The sequence below is a fragment of the Gossypium hirsutum genome, chromosome A11 (assembly GCF_007990345.1).
Source record: "Gossypium hirsutum isolate 1008001.06 chromosome A11, Gossypium_hirsutum_v2.1, whole genome shotgun sequence".
NCBI classification, from domain to species: domain Eukaryota; kingdom Viridiplantae; phylum Streptophyta; class Magnoliopsida; order Malvales; family Malvaceae; genus Gossypium; species Gossypium hirsutum.
Genome location: NC_053434.1, coordinates 5,790,785 through 5,808,527, shown reverse-complemented (window position 1 = coordinate 5,808,527; position 17,743 = coordinate 5,790,785). Strand labels below are relative to the sequence as shown.

Below are 17,743 nucleotides of genomic sequence, written 5' to 3'. Positions count from 1 at the left end.
TACTCAAAATCAATTTCCCACCAAAATTTTACTCTCCCATTTACTTTTTCTCAAAATTTCACTCTCAAAAACCCTCAAGTTTTTTTATTTTCTCTCAAATTTTTTACTCCCTCCAACCTTTCTCCTAAAACTTTTACTTCCCATCCTACTTTCCATCTACCTCAAATCCATCCTCGCCTCCCAATTTTTTTAATATTTTCACTCCAAAATTTCTCTCCCTTTTTACTTTCTCTCAAACTTTTATTCTTCAAAACCTTTTATTTTTCTCCTAAATTTTTACTTCTTATCCTTTACTCTTAAATAAAAAATCAAAATTATCTAAAAAAAATCAATAAATATAAATAGTAATAATTTTATTTATATCTATTATTTATATTATTAAATTAAATTTCACATTTTATATTATTTATATTATTGAATTGTTTAGTCATATTTAATATTTATATTAAAATTGAATTATTAATTTTGCCGTAAAATATTCGTGTTAAAATTTTATATTGGGATCAATTTCACATTTTATCTTTAAAATAACTTTTATTAAAAAATTACATTTCTACATTTAATATATATTTTAATTTCAAAATACATAGTGACAAGAATATAAAGATAATTGAAATAACTAAGCAAGCAAAGAAGTTAACCAATATATAAAAGATTAATAAATAAATTATGATGTGATGAAAGTTAATAAAAAATTTAATTAAGGTGGAGAAAATTTATTACGATGGGTGATAGTAGTTACTTTAAAATTATTTTTTAAAATTTAACTCGAATAAATATATTTAATTAGATTTGATTCGAATTTCATCTGACTGGACTCGTTTTGAGAAAATTTCAAATCAAATTAGAATGATAAAATATGATTCGTCAATTTGATTAACTCGAAAGTTTTTCATTTGATTCGATTCGATTGAACGCTCACTTCTAATGATGAGATTAAACAAAAAAAAATTATATAAAATTTGCCAGATCCGATCCAGCTTGCTGGGTAGCGGTGTACGATGCAAATTGGAATAATTTTTTTGGGATTTTGTTATTCTTTTCGAATGGATATAATTTGTTAAAAGTAAAATAAAGGGTTTTTTTTTCTGCCTCAAATCTGATTTGATTAACTAAAAACCTTTTAGGAATTCTAAGTGGTTGGGGTCGATTATTTGAGTTAAAAAATTGAATCTGTTATATATATATATATTATATTAATGCCAATTCGACTAGATTATGCCCAGCAACTAATTTTGCATTGTTTCCTTGCGGCTAAAAGGCAAAAAGTAGCAACTTTTACCAAACCACGACAGGAGAAAAATGGAACACAGTAGCTATTTTCGTGTAGTAACCTTTGATTTTGTACAATTCAATATATAAAAAATGATTTTGACTCTGTGCAATTCAATATATAAAAAATTGATTTGGACTCAAGACATTTTTAAAAAAAGTAATCATTAATGTTGGATAAATATAATTGTTTATTTATACTATTATTTAAAACTTTTGATTGGTTTAGTGTTACAAGTTTAAGAAATTATGAGAATGTTTATTTGTAAGTAAAATAAATAATATTATTTGAGTGTATTTTTGTTTTTACTTCAAAAACAATGAAAATATGCTTGTGGGATTTGAACTCTCTCCAATTGTACTAGTAAATTTTTTAATTTGCCATTTAACTAAAGTTTTATTTTAATATTTTATATATTTTAATTTTATTATGCACATTTTATTACCTACCTCAGTTGTATATATTAATAATATTTTTGATTAAATTCGTGTGATAAGTTAACTTAATATTGAATCAAGATTGATGACAACATTATGATAAATAATTTAATATAATTTTTTTCATTTTAATAATGTACATATTTCATGTTATTATTAATTAGTTTCAAACCATATGTTTTATCATTTATTGTGTGTTAATTTTTAATAAATATTTGTCTTCTAAATTTGTGGCTTCTATACGCACATCTGTGTGATAGAATTTGTAGTATATATTAAAAGTTAAATAACGGTGCAATAGACTGATATGTCAACCTAAAGCTTGTGGTGGTTTTAGATTGCATCAATTGAGGGATCACAATAATTCTTTCATGTTGAAGTTGGGGTTCAATCCTGTGACTTACACTAGTTCTCTGTGGGTTTGCGTTCTTAGATCTATTTATGGGGTTAAAGAAGGCATTCTCGATTCCTTAGCTAGTGGTAGGGGGTCTTTTTTGTGAAAATCTCTTTTTAAGATCTGAACCATATTTCGGGATAAATATTTTCTGGTAAGTGGGCAATGAAGATAGAGTTAAATGCTGGAAGGATAACTGGATTTCGGAAATTGGACCCTTAGTTAATCTAATTCCTGCACATGCAAACCTTGATTTGGACTGTCTGCTTAAGGATATGGTTACAGAGGAAGGTATACGGAATTTGGATCTTTTCAGGATTTGGCTGTCAGAAGATATCATAAGATGCATCGCGAGTATTCCCTTGCCTGGTTCTTCAATTGGTTATGATAGAATGGCTTGGGCTAGGAGTGGTTCAGGGTCTTTTTCTATAAAGAGTGCCTACAAAATGCTTTCGGAGGACTCTTGGGATCAAAGAGGGAAAGTTTGGAACCTAGTATAGAAATTTCTGGGACTTCAGAGGGTTTGAATGTTTATTTGGCTAGCCCTCAAACAAAGACTACTAACACAGGTGGAACGAATGAGACGCGGCATCGGGGTCGAGGAGTGTTGTACGGTTTGCGGGCTTTGCGCAGAGGATGTTTTACATGCTATCAAGGTGTTCTGCGGCTAAGGATGTTTGGTCACAAGTTATCCCTACAGACAAGCAAAAACAATTCTTTTCAGGAGATTTACATGATTGGCTTGAGTCTAATTTGAGAAATCGTCTAGAAATTTTCATGAGGGAGATCGATTGGCTGTGTTTCTTTGGGTTAGTAGCTTGGCGAATCTGGAAAAATAGAAATATCTTCATTTTTTAGGGATCGTCGTGGAGTGTTAATGATATTATTAAATGCTTATACAATTGGACTTTATAGTGCAAATCCATGCACAAAGAAGATCATACGAGAAGGTCGAAGCCACAGACAAATCCAAGCAAGATTGATAATTGGATTCGTTTATACTTAGATGGAGCTGTTAAGATTGATTCTGGGGATGCTACCACGAGGGGTATTATCAGGGATCAATGGAGAAATTGGATTCTTGGTTTTGATAGATGGTTGGGACAATGTTCGGTCTTTAATGTTGAGTTTTGAGGTATTCTAGATGGCATGTCTCTTCTTCAAAGCAGAAGGTACAATAAAGTATTGATTCAAACAAACAGCTTGCAGGTTATTAAGGAAATTCAATAAGCATCTTCAAAGACTTCTCATTCAGCTCTAATCGGACGTATTCATCAACTTACAGATCTTTGGGAATTCGAACATATTCTTAAATAAGAGAACGTAGAAATAGATGGTATTGCTAAACTGGCTTTAGACAAGACTACAAGACTATAGCAGTTTGCAGTATGTCCCTGAATATTTTCATATAATTTAGTATGTCCCTGAATATTTTCATATAATTTTGTTAATTTCTTCTATTTGTTTTACATAAAACAAAAGTAATGGTGCAGTAATAGACATGAGTGATTTGTGAAAACTGAAATTTAGTCAAAATATCATCTATACAATCAGATAAAATTAGAACTCGCATATCGTGTTAGATATCATATTGAAGTACATAGATAATTTTTTTTAAAAATTTGACTATTACAAATATAGTACAAGCACATATATATCTAACAACTACATTATAAAATCAAACAATATGAAGCATAATAATGAACAATTAGATGAAAATTAAAAAAAAAATCAAACAAAATTTTCTTCAGGGCATATACATACATTGTGATTGAAAACTTATACATGACAATTACGAATGATAAAATTTATATCCATTTAATATCTTATATTAAATTTTTTTTACATAGAATGCGAAAGACCAATTTCTATGGTCTATCCAAGTTTAAATGTACTACGCTAAGGGACAAAATGAATTTTAATTTGTAGAATTTAAATTTAAACTTCTGATTTTTAATATTTATTTTTTACTATTTAATAAACATTATTAATTATATCAGTTTTTTTTATAAATATATTTATTATATAACTATGTTTTGCATTGCGTATGATATAATGAAATATATATTTGACAATAAAATTAATAAAAATAGATGGAGAAAAGTCTAGTATACATATTGATAAGAAATTAATTAGCAACAATAATGAATATTTGTCAAATTGATAAAATCGTCCAAGGATTAATTTTTTTTGTAATACAACAGCCAATAACATATTGTTAGCCAAATTCCTCGATATGAGTCGAAGCAAATCCTTTGTGCTTTACTATCCCACCTTGATTCATTCATTTGTAGCTCTATATACATACTTGTTCTGGATTCCAAATTATCTTAAAAAAAAATTAAAATGGTTTATTTAAGTCCATTCAATTTAATTTGTAACAGAATATCTCATTTTGTTATTATTTCATAATAATAAAATATTGAAATTTACATTAATTATCATATAATTTTATGATTATTGTTATTTTAAAACAATTAGTTTTATTATTAAAATTTTAATTCCAACCAAATCGGATTAAATTTCGTAACTAAACTCTTGGACAGCTCTAATCACGATGATATCTCAATCTCCGTGCATGTTGGTGAGTGTCGCTTTGTCAAATTGCCTACATTTTCTTTCTTCAACGCTCTCTCCTAGTCTTTTTCTATTTCCCTACATCTACTCCATTGTTTTAACTGTGTTATGTAGAGACCATTTCCACTCTTCATTTCTATATAACCTTAAACTCACAGATTACCTTTTGTAATTTACCCCATCACCCATTTCTCCTTTTACAATTTTTCTTCTACCATGGCTTCATTATATTCTTTGTGTTGTGTTTTATTTTTAGCACTAGCAATAGTTGCCTCTTATGTTTCACCAGCTGTTTCGACGTCGAGACGAGGGTTCGAGCGTCGGAATGAGGTGGAAGATGGGTTCAGGGTCATGCTCAAGCATGTTGACTTGGGCAAGAATTTAACCAAATGGGAACAAATCCAACGTGGGATAAAGCGTGGGCAACGCAGGCTCCAAAGGTTGAGCGTTATGTTTTCGATAGCCATCAGTTCATCATCGGTAGTTAAAGCGCCTGTTGCTGCGGGGAACGGCGAGTTTCTAATGTACTTATCTATTGGGACACCACCGAAGAGTTACTCCGCAGTCATGGTGTAACACCCCTTACCCGAGACCGTTTCCGGAGTTGAGCACGAGGCATTACCTAGCTTATCTTACCAGTTCGGAGCATAAAAACTAGGTTTGAAAATTTATTTCATTATTCGCAGCAAATCTGTCTAATCGCGCAGCAGTTACTAAATTGATTATAACTTGAGCTACAGAACTCGAAATTTAATCCCGTAAATTTTCCCTGAAACTAGACTCATATATCTACTCACCATAAAATTTTTAGAATTTTTGGTTCAGCAAATTAGTACAGTTTATTAGTTAAAGTCTCCCCTGTGTCACCACCAGACTGCCCTGACCTCTAGTCACTAAAAATAAGTTTTCTCACTATAGGATTTTCATATGAAGTTCTTACTTGTTTCTATAGAAAATAGACTCATTAAGGAATCTAAGCATGTAAATTTCAACTCATAACCATTTTTGTACAATTTGTAATTATTTTCTAAACTCAGAACAGGGGACTCCAAAAACAGTTCTGACCCTATCTTACTAAAATTCACATATCTTAAAATATAAATTTCTTTTTTTCTACACCGTTATTTTTCCATGAAAATAGACTCAACAAGCTTTAATTCCATATATCATTCACCCTCTAATTCATTTTATACTATCTTGGGTGATTTTTCAAATTCACGTCACTGTGCTGCCTGAATTCTGTTTCTTTGCAAAATTTTATCCTTTCATGATTTCCATGCATAATTTATCACCTAATCTTTCATAACAACAAACACCTTCATCCTTAATCATTTTAATAACCATACATCATCAACTACTTACACATCACTCATTAGCAAAATCATCACTACAAACATACAAAATAACTAAATCCCTATACATGCCATACACAAAACAAACGTCTAATTATACCGAGTTATTTCTTTGATAGTGTGATCGGCCTCCGACGTTTCCTTCGATCCCCGAGTGGCTAGATAAGTACTATAAGAAGAAGAAAATAAAGAGATTAAGCACTAGGCTTAGTAAGCTTACAAGCAAATAAATCTCAACATTCAACATAATGGATAATTATGCATAATATCATCTAACATCATAAATTTCTTTACTTCTCAATTTCTATCTTCTTCTTTATTCTCTTACCTTTTTTTTTACCTGACCTTTCCGTTTTCATAAATATAATCTACTTTTCCTTTGCTGTTAATTCACTGTAATTTAACTCGTACCCTGACCCGTTGAACCACTCGGAATACTAAGGATACTAGGGTCGTTCCTGTCTATCAATATCCTGCCAATGCCATGTCTTTAACATGGACTTACATGAATTATTCCTGTCTCCAATGCCATATATAATATGGACTTACATGGCTCAATCCTGTCTCCAAAGCCATATTTCTAATATGGACTTACATGGCTCATTTCTGTTCTGTCCTGTCAACCCTAATATCCTAACATTCCTAGGGTTCAACCGGAGCTTTCTAACACTTTTCCTCTGTCACTTCACCTTAAATTCGACTTTAAATATTTTCATAACATAAATATATAAATGCTGGAAATTGACAATAATAATGTAAAATAAAAGAATATTGCATTTATTTACTGTAAACTTACCTCGGTACCAATTATAGCCAAATTTACCAACTTAGGCTTCAACTTTATTCTTCCCTTTGTCTAACCTCGAGTTTCGTACTTCTTGATCTAAAATAGTAAATTTAACTTATTTAATAATCACATTCATCAAAATAGCCCTCGACTCTAACTTTTTCAAAATTACAATTTTGCCCCTAAACTTTTACATAATTACATTTTTGCCCCAAGGCTCGGAAATTAAACTTCATCTCTTATTCTTATGTTTTATAACATTCTGAACATTTTTCCCTTCTATGGCAACATCAAATTCTAATTTAATCCCTTATCAATACTAATTTTATTTTTGCATTCTAACTCTATATTCTCTCTTAATTCTTACTATAAACTCAGTTAAATTCTTCAATTTCCCCATAAATCCCTAATTTCGGGATTCTTTCAATTTAATCCCTATCAATTCAAAACTTATATTTTATTTTACAAATCAATCTTTTACTAACTTCTAACTTAAAATTCAATCATTTTAACCTCTAGTTCATCAATTAATTCAACATAACTCATGTCTAACAATCTACTAACTTTCAAAATATCAACATAAATCAAGTAGTATTTATCTCTAGGATTCCAAAAACTCAAAAATTATAAGAAAAAGACTTAATTTGACTTACCAATTGAGCTTGGAACCTTAAAACCTTAAATTTCCCTTTTTCTTTTCTTTTCTTTCTTTCTTTCCTTACTTCCTTCTCTGTTTCGTTTTGCTCTCTGTTTCTTTCTTTCTCCCTTCTCTGTTTTGTTTTGCTCTCTGTTTCTTTTCTTTCTTTCTTTGTCATATATATAATAATATAATAATATAATAATATAATATAAAACATAATTATTACTTACGCATGTATAATATAATATATATTTTAAATTAAAAATATCTTAGATTTTTCTTTTGTTATGCCGCCTCAACTTTAGAAAAAGGCATAATTGCCTATTTGGTCCTTTAACTTTTCTTTAATCTATAATTAAACTTTTATCCCTATTGCAATTTAATCCTTTTTCATAATTAACTATCGAAACATTAAAATTTCTTAACGAAACTTTAATATTATCCTATTGACACTCCGTAAATATTTATAAAAATATTTACGGCTCAGTTTATAATATCGAGGTCTCGATACCTCGTTTTCGACCCAATTTACCTAATAATTTCTTTTAAATCACAAAATTCACTAATTCAAAAATATTTCTAACTTCTTCATCGAATTTAGTGATCTCAAATCACTGTTCTGACACTACTGAAAATTGGGCTGTTACAACTCTCCCCCCCTTAAAAAAAATTTCGTCCTCGAAATTTCTCACCTGATACAAGCTATTAAGTCAAATCTTTCTTCACCCCTTTCAATCGAAGTCCATAAAAATTAATCATAACTCATATCACTTCCGAACTCATACCAAAACTCATTTTAGAAATTGATACTATGCCTGAACTTAACTGAGCAGCTCTGATGTTTTCTTGCCATCACTTTTTCACTAGTAGTATGACTACCAAGAAATGTCCAGTAATTGTCTGTCGAAACATAACTGAGAAACCCGAATTATCTTATTTAATACCTTTGAACGAAGATCTTGGAAACCCATCCAGCGATAAGAAAGCAGATAATTTAAACTCATTGTGGAGACCCAAGATGTACTGATTCCATCACTGATTATAACTCAATTAACTTTTCAATGAATAACCCACTCTGATTAAAACAACTGAGTCGATTTTATCTATCAGATAATAACATTTCAGAATAATCCAATCTTCTTGTTGTCAAAACAATCCAGATATACCATATATCATAATCCTCTCGGAACACCAATCGAAAATTTCCACAAATAGCATTTAACTCAAACGAATTTTGACATTCCATTATTGACTTGTTGACATAATTTCAGAATTACCTGAGAAGTGAAAACCAAAATACAAGTTTGAGCTCAATCTTCCTCCATCTACACTTTTGCCGATGTCAACCCTTTCACGAAAACTAGAAGGGAATTATATATATAATAAAAATATTTCAATCATTAACATCGAAGCTTTAAACTATACCGAAGCCACAATCATCAGATAGATTAAAAACCATAATGCCATAATAGAACTGACGTTCCAACCGTATAGATAGAACAATACTTCAACATCAATAATGCATTCCAAAATAGTTGAAGAAAACCGAAGTAGTCTCAATAACAACCAGTGCAGTAATACAACTTCTATAATTTGAGATCCATATCACCGAGTTCCCATGATCAAACCAAGATTTATAACAGTAATAAATATAGTTACCTCCGGCCAATGAATATCTTGTACAGATGAACCATGGTTAATAAATAAGATTAGACCATAAGAATAATAAGAAAACCGAGATAATAAAATCCAAGATGTGAAGCTATACTAAATTTCTGAGAAGAAAAACCACATTGAATGATAAAGAGATCGATGATATCCCAGAGAAAATCCAAAAGAAGAATATCACTTGTACGTACTAGGAATAGTTGTGATAAAGACAATATAAATTCCATATATATAATTCGGAGCTTCAACCAGTAGAAATAGAAAATAGCTTCATATGAGTCTTATCATCAAATCTTCCATCGAACATAATAGATTAGAAAGCCAAAGAAAGATAGAGGAATCCCGATCATGAATCAACCAGACTAATAATAATTTCGTCTAACAATACGATTAGCCAACCTTGCTATATGATAAGAATCATATCTGAAAATAAATAATTGCATATACTTCTGAGGATAAAAGAGCATATAGAATACCCATATAGAATACCCAGAAGAGATCATTGTAAAATACTCAACTATAACAACTGCATTCAGATATGTTTGCAATTTTCAACACAATCCCACTGATTACTAAAGTCATCAATAATCTCACATTATCTCAATCATTAAAGAAATCAATTCAGAAGAAATTCCGATTAACCTGCTCTTTAAATTTTATACCTGAGTAAGTCGGTTACTAGTGAATAGCTTCTTCCTTAATAGCGACATTGCAAATCCCAATAATCATTTAAAAAAAATCTAATATCCTTTCTAGAACTCTCTTTACTTGCTATCCCATCCACAATTCTGACTGCATTATTATTCCTTCAATTATTGAACTCTTCAATTTCACACTTGTAAACTTAATGAATACAATTCTTGTAAATTTCATTGTTCAGGTGAGGGGGTGAAGGTCGTAAAGCCTCAAAATTTGACTCTTATATATATACTTATATATATATATACACATAACATGACTTTTATCGTCAATATATTCATTACAAACATTCATTTCATACCTTATAAATCTTTACTCATATAGGCAACTCCCCTTTCTCTATCAAATACTCAAATATCACTTTCATCACTGTCGGAACTAGATCAATTGGAAACATTTTTGTCTATTAGTAAAACATTTCTCATTTATCAAGGTTACTCTTTTAAGTGTATAAATGTATATTTTCATCCTTATCTATAAGGATTACTATTTTAAATCTCCATACAGAACTAAATAACATTTACTTATTCACAACTTTAAATTATTTTATTACAAATACATACTTCTTTATTCACAGCTTTGTAACTTATTTTTCCTTTATAATCATTCATCATGGAATCAAAGATAATCTTTTATCTTGTAACATTTTTTTTAGCAGAGGCCCAGTAGACGAAACAGAACACTTAGGAAATATGGGACTGATATAACATCTGATGGCACCGTCCCTTCTGCGGGAATAGGTGCATTACTCTCTACTTCATCTGTACTAGCTCGTTCAGGATCCATAACTATAAAAGAAAACATTTTAAAATCGTCAGGAGTCGTCACACTATCAAAATACAAGTATGGCATGTATAGCTAGAATTTTTCTCACACTAACTGTTCCGAGAACCGACTAAACCTGGCTCTGATACCAATAAATGTAACACCCCTTACCCGAGACCGTTTCCGGAGTTGAGCACGAGGCATTACCTAGCTTATCTTACCAGTTCGGAGCATAAAAACTAGGTTTGAAAATTTATTTCATTATTCGCAGCAAATCTGTTTAATCGCGCAGCAGTTACTAAATTGATTATAAATTGAGCTACAGAACTCGAAATTTAATCCCGTAAATTTTCCCTGAAACTAAACTCATATATCTACTCACCATAAAATTTTTAGAATTTTTGGTTCAGCAAATTAGTACAGTTTATTAGTTAAAGTCTCCCCTGTGTCACCACCAGACTGCCCTGACCTCTAGTCACTAAAAATAAGTTTTCTCACTATAGGATTTTCATATGAAGTTCTTACTTGTTTCTATAGAAAATAGACTCATTAAGGAATCTAAGCATGTAAATTTCAACTCATAACCATTTTTGTACAATTTGTAATTATTTTCTAAACTCAGAACAGGGGACTCCAAAAACAGTTCTGACCCTATCTTACTAAAATTCACATATCTTAAAATATAAATTTCTTTTTTCTACACCGTTATTTTTCCATGAAAATAGACTCAACAAGCTTTAATTCCATATATCATTCACCCTCTAATTCATTTTATACTATCTTGGGTGATTTTTCAAATTCACGTCACTGTGCTGCCTGAATTCTGTTTCTTTGCAAAATTTTATCCTTTCATGATTTCCATGCATAATTTATCACCTAATCTTTCATAACAACAAACACCTTCATCCTTAATCATTTTAATAACCATACATCATCAACTACTTACACATCACTCATTAGCAAAATCATCACTACAAACATACAAAATAACTAAATCCCTATACATGCCATACACAAAACAAACGTCTAATTATACCGAGTTATTTCTTTGATAGTGTGATCGGCCTCCGACGTTTCCTTCGATCCCCGAGTGGCTAGATAAGTACTATAAGAAGAAGAAAATAAAGAGATTAAGCACTAGGCTTAGTAAGCTTACAAGCAAATAAATCTCAACATTCAACATAATGGATAATTATGCATAATATCATCTAACATCATAAATTTCTTTACTTCTCAATTTCTATCTTCTTCTTTATTCTCTTACCTTTTTTTTTACCTGACCTTTCCGTTTTCATAAATATAATCTACTTTTCCTTTGCTGTTAATTCACTGTAATTTAACTCGTACCCTGACCCGTTGAACCACTCGGAATACTAAGGATACTAGGGTCGTTCCTGTCTATCAATATCCTGCCAATGCCATGTCTTTAACATGGACTTACATGAATTATTCCTGTCTCCAATGCCATATATAATATGGACTTACATGGCTCAATCCTGTCTCCAAAGCCATATTTCTAATATGGACTTACATGGCTCATTTCTGTTCTGTCCTGTCAACCCTAATATCCTAACATTCCTAGGGTTCAACCGGAGCTTTCTAACACTTTTCCTCTGTCACTTCACCTTAAATTCGACTTTAAATATTTTCATAACATAAATATATAAATGCTGGAAATTGACAATAATAATGTAAAATAAAAGAATATTGCATTTATTTACTGTAAACTTACCTCGGTACCAATTATAGCCAAATTTACCAACTTAGGCTTCAACTTTATTCTTCCCTTTGTCTAACCTCGAGTTTCGTACTTCTTGATCTAAAATAGTAAATTTAACTTATTTAATAATCACATTCATCAAAATAGCCCTCGACTCTAACTTTTTCAAAATTACAATTTTGCCCCTAAACTTTTACATAATTACATTTTTGCCCCAAGGCTCGGAAATTAAACTTCATCTCTTATTCTTATGTTTTATAACATTCTGAACATTTTTCCCTTCTATGGCAACATCAAATTCTAATTTAATCCCTTATCAATACTAATTTTATTTTTGCATTCTAACTCTATATTCTCTCTTAATTCTTACTATAAACTCAGTTAAATTCTTCAATTTCCCCATAAATCCCTAATTTCGGGATTCTTTCAATTTAATCCCTATCAATTCAAAACTTATATTTTATTTTACAAATCAATCTTTTACTAACTTCTAACTTAAAATTCAATCATTTTAACCTCTAGTTCATCAATTAATTCAACATAACTCATGTCTAACAATCTACTAACTTTCAAAATATCAACATAAATCAAGTAGTATTTATCTCTAGGATTCCAAAAACTCAAAAATTATAAGAAAAAGACTTAATTTGACTTACCAATTGAGCTTGGAACCTTAAAACCTTAAATTTCCCTTTTTCTTTTCTTTTCTTTCTTTCTTTCCTTACTTCCTTCTCTGTTTCGTTTTGCTCTCTGTTTCTTTCTTTCTCCCTTCTCTGTTTTGTTTTGCTCTCTGTTTCTTTTCTTTCTTTCTTTGTCATATATATAATAATATAATAATATAATAATATAATATAAAACATAATTATTACTTACGCATGTATAATATAATATATATTTTAAATTAAAAATATCTTAGATTTTTCTTTTGTTATGCCGCCTCAACTTTAGAAAAAGGCATAATTGCCTATTTGGTCCTTTAACTTTTCTTTAATCTATAATTAAACTTTTATCCCTATTGCAATTTAATCCTTTTTCATAATTAACTATCGAAACATTAAAATTTCTTAACGAAACTTTAATATTATCCTATTGACACTCCGTAAATATTTATAAAAATATTTACGGCTCAGTTTATAATATCGAGGTCTCGATACCTCGTTTTCGACCCAATTTACCTAATAATTTCTTTTAAATCACAAAATTCACTAATTCAAAAATATTTCTAACTTCTTCATCGAATTTAGTGATCTCAAATCACTGTTCTGACACTACTGAAAATTGGGCTGTTACACATGGACACCGGTAGTGATTTGGTATGGACTCAATGCAAGCCTTGTTCTCAATGTTTAAAACAATCTACCCCGATCTTCGATCCAAAATTGTCTTCTACCTTCTCTAAATTGTCATGCTCTAGCCACCTTTGTGTGGCACTACCCAAACCAACATGCGGTGATAGATGTGAGTATGTGTATTCGTACGGTGATTATTCCTCGACACAAGGGGTGATGGCTACTGAAACATTCACATTCGGCAAGGTTTCAGTTCTGAATATCGGATTTGGGTGCGGAGAAGAAAATGATGGGGAGGGATTTTCACAAGGTGCTGGCCTGGTGGGGCTCGGGCGTGGACCACTGTCCCTAGTTTCGCAACTGAAGGAACCCAAGTTTTCTTATTGCTTAACACCCTTCGATGAGACCTAAAAAAGTACACTTTTGATGGGATCTATTGCAAGTGTGAATCGCACATTGGGTGCAATCAAGACCACACCATTGATACATAATGCATTGTAGCCATCTTTTTACTATCTTTCACTCCAAGGCATTACAGTTGGAAGAACTCGCTTGCCTTTCAACGAATCAACTTTTGCATTCCAAGATGATGGCAGTGGCGGCTTAATTATTGATTCTGGCACCACCATTACGTATCTTGAAGAAAGCGTTTTCAATGTGCTCAGTGAAAGATTCATCAAGCAAATGAAGCTTCCCGTTGACAATTCAGGTTCAACGGGGCTCGAGCTTTGCTTCATCTTGCCGTCAGATACTTCGAAAGTAAAGGTTCCAAAATTAATATTTCATTTCGATGGAGCAGATTTGGATTTACCGGGAGAGAATTATGTAATTGCTGACTCGAATATGGGATTGATTTGCTTGGCAATGGGGCGTTCAAATGGTATATCGATCTTGGGCAACATTCAACAACAGAATATGTTGGTTCTTCATGATCTTAAGAAGAAAACCCTATCCTTCGTCCAAACACAATGCCACAAGTTATGAATTAATTTGTTGCCTTCATTTTCGTTTATTTGCTATTTTTTCATTTGTAGACGATCAATCAATCTTTTTAAATAAAATCGACGTTTGAATTTATTAGTAGTGCTAGCTTCTCATTTCGTTTTAACACAAAAAATTCCTAGTAGTTAATTTTAAAGATCATTTGAAGTAAGGGCTACCAAAGTTTCTGTTAGAATTAAGTGACCCGGATTCTTATTTAAATAAAATACGATGGAAAATAAAATAAAAGTAAAATTCATATAGAACTAGACTTCTTTTATTTTATTTTAGAATAAGATTTTTTAAACCTTATTAAACTCCATCTATTTTATATTGATTAGGATAAGGTGTTTTAATCCTACTAGAATATGGCTTTACAAGCCTATAAATAGACATAGTTTATTCCTCTTGTATTAGATTCCAAATTTTCGATATAGTGAATTTTCTTCTCCTCTGCCCGTGGTTTTTTTTCGAAAGGGTTTCCACATAAAATTTGTCTGTTCTTTATTTTATTTTTTATTTTATTTTATTTTTCACAGATTGGTATCAGAGCTTTCGGGTTGTTCATCTCAATCACAGTAATGGCGTATTTGAAGTATGAAATTCCACTGTTGAATCGCAACACCAGATTTGCATTGTGGCAGATTAAGATGCAAGCAGTTCTTGCACAGATATATCTGGAGGATGCCCTGCTAGGGATAGATAAGATGTCTTCGATATTAATAGATGAAGAGAAAAAGCGTAAGGATCGAAAGGCGTTAACACAATTACATCTGCATTTGTCCAACGAAATTTTGTAGGATGTGATGAAAGAGAAGACTGTCGCTGCATTATGAAAGAGGCTGGAACAAATATGTATGTCGAAAACTTTAACAAGCAAGTTGCATATGAAGCAGAGTCTTTATGCTCATCGTTTGGAGGAAGGTGCATCTGTACACGAACACTTAATAGTGTTTAAAGAAATTCTCTCAAACTTGGAGACCATGGAGGTTCAGTATGATAAGGAAGATCTAGGATTGATTCTACTTTGTTCGTTGTCCCTGTCTTATTCAACCTTTAGAGACACGATTTTATATAGCTGCAAGTCTCTCACTGTTGATGAGGTTTATGATTCTTTAACCTCGTATGATAAGATGAAACATCTTGTGGTTAAACCCGACTCTCAGGTAGAGGGTCTCATTGTTCGTAAGAGACAAAATCGAAATGCTGATGATGATCGTGGTAGGACATAGGAACGGAATCCTCGTGGTAAATCTAAGAATAGATCGAAGTCTTCAAACAGAGGTAAAATTTGTAACTTCTGCAAGAAGAAAAGGGCACATTAAATGTGAGTCTATAAGCTCCAAAATAAGATTAAAAGGGAGGCTGCGAATTAAAAGGGAAAACAACCAGAAAATTTCGGTGAAGCTGATGTTGTAGAAGATTACAGCGATGGTGAACTTCTAGTCGCTTCTGTCAATGATTCTAAAGTAAGCAAAGTGTGGATACTTGATTCAAGCTGCACCTTCCACATTAGTCCTAATCGGGATTGATTTACAACTTACGAAACAGTTGTCTGAAGGTGTTGTTTTGATGAGAAATAATGCTTCGTGTAAAATCGTAGGTGTTGGAACAATTAAAGTTAAGATGTTTGATGGAGTTGTCAGAACACTTAGTGATGTACGGCATGTTCCAGAATTGAAAAGAAATTTAATTTCGTTGAGTACTCTTGATTCAAAAGGGTACAGATACACAGTTGAAAGTGAGGGTTTAAAGATTTCCAAAAGGTCTCTTGTTGTGATGAAAGGGCAGAGAAAGATTGCCAAGTTATATGTTTTGCAGGGCTCTACTGTTACTGGTGATGCAGCTGTCGCTTTCTCTTCCTTGTCAGATGATGATATTACTAAACTTTGGCATATGCGTCTAGGGCATATGAGTGAGAATGGCATGGCAGAATTGAGCAAAAGAGGACTTCTTGATGGGCAAGGAATTTGCAAACTGAATTTCTGTGAGCACTGTGTTTTTGGGAAGCAAAAGAGAGTTCGATTCAATAGAGGAATCCATAACACGAAAAGAACATTGGAGTATATTCATTTTGATTTGTAGGGGCCATCCAGAGTGCCTTTTAGAGGTGGAGCTAATTATATACTAACCTTTATTGATGATTTTTCCAGAAAAGTTTGGGCGTTCTTCTTGAAGCAAAAAAACGATGTGTTTTTCGCATTTAAGTCTTGAAAATTATGATTGAAAAACAGACAAGAAAACAGATAAAATACCTCCACACAGACAATGGCTTAGAGTTCTGTTCTGATGAGTTTAATAGATTATGCAAGTCAAAAGGGATCATGAGACACTTGACAATTCGTCATACTCCACAGCAAAACGGCATTACAGAATGAATAACAGAACGATCATGGAGAAGGTTCGATGTATGTTGTCAAATGCCAACTTACCGAAGTCATTTTGGGCAGAAGCAGCCTCTACTGCATGTTTTTTAATCAACCGATCTCCATCCGTTGCCATTGAGAAAAAGACTCCACAAGAGGTATGGGCTGGTAATCCTGCTAATTATTCTGATTTAAAAATTTTGGGGTGTCCTGCGTATGCTCATGTTGATAATGGAAAATTAGAACCGAGATCTATTAAATGTGTTTTTCTTAGTTATAAAGCTGGTGTAAAAGGGTATAAGTTATGATGTCCTGAAAATAGAAAAATTGTGATTAGCAGAGATGTTGTTTTTTATGAAACTGCTATGCTACCTAACTTATCTCTTAAAGACTCTTCCAATAAAGAAAATCAAAAACAGGTGGAGTATCAAATTAATACAGAGTCAACTCCTCAAGCTAGAACAAAAATTGAGAATAGAGTTGCTTCTTCACCACAATACTCTATCGCCAAAAACAGAACTAGAAGAGAAATTAAACCTCCAAAAAAGTATGCCAAGGCTGATCTAGTTGCTTATGCTTTAAATGTGGCTGAAGATATAGATGCGAATCAAGAGCCATCTAATTATTCTGAGGCGGTTAGCTGTGAAGACTCAAAAAAAGTTGTTCATTGTAAATGGGTGTTTAAAAAGAAAGAAGGGACTCCAGGAGTTGAAGAACCCAGATATAAAGCAAGGCTTGTTGCAAAGGGTTACAGTCAAATTCTAGGAGTGGACTTCACAGATGTGTTCTCTCCAG

At 31.8% G+C, this 17,743-nt stretch overlaps 1 long non-coding RNA gene and 1 pseudogene across 1 annotated transcript; one reads left to right on the top strand and one right to left on the bottom strand.

Moving 5' to 3' along the window:
- The first annotated feature begins 4,762 nt into the window (after positions 1-4,762).
- Positions 4,763-14,624, top strand: LOC107923825 (aspartic proteinase nepenthesin-1-like; annotated as a pseudogene).
- LOC121209682 (uncharacterized) lies at positions 10,338-11,687 on the bottom strand. The gene is made up of 2 exons (XR_005904770.1): positions 11,629-11,687; positions 10,338-10,615 (listed from the first exon to the last, which is right to left on the bottom strand). It is a non-coding gene; the product is annotated as an uncharacterized lncRNA (long non-coding RNA).
- Positions 14,625-17,743: the final 3,119 nt, after the last annotated feature.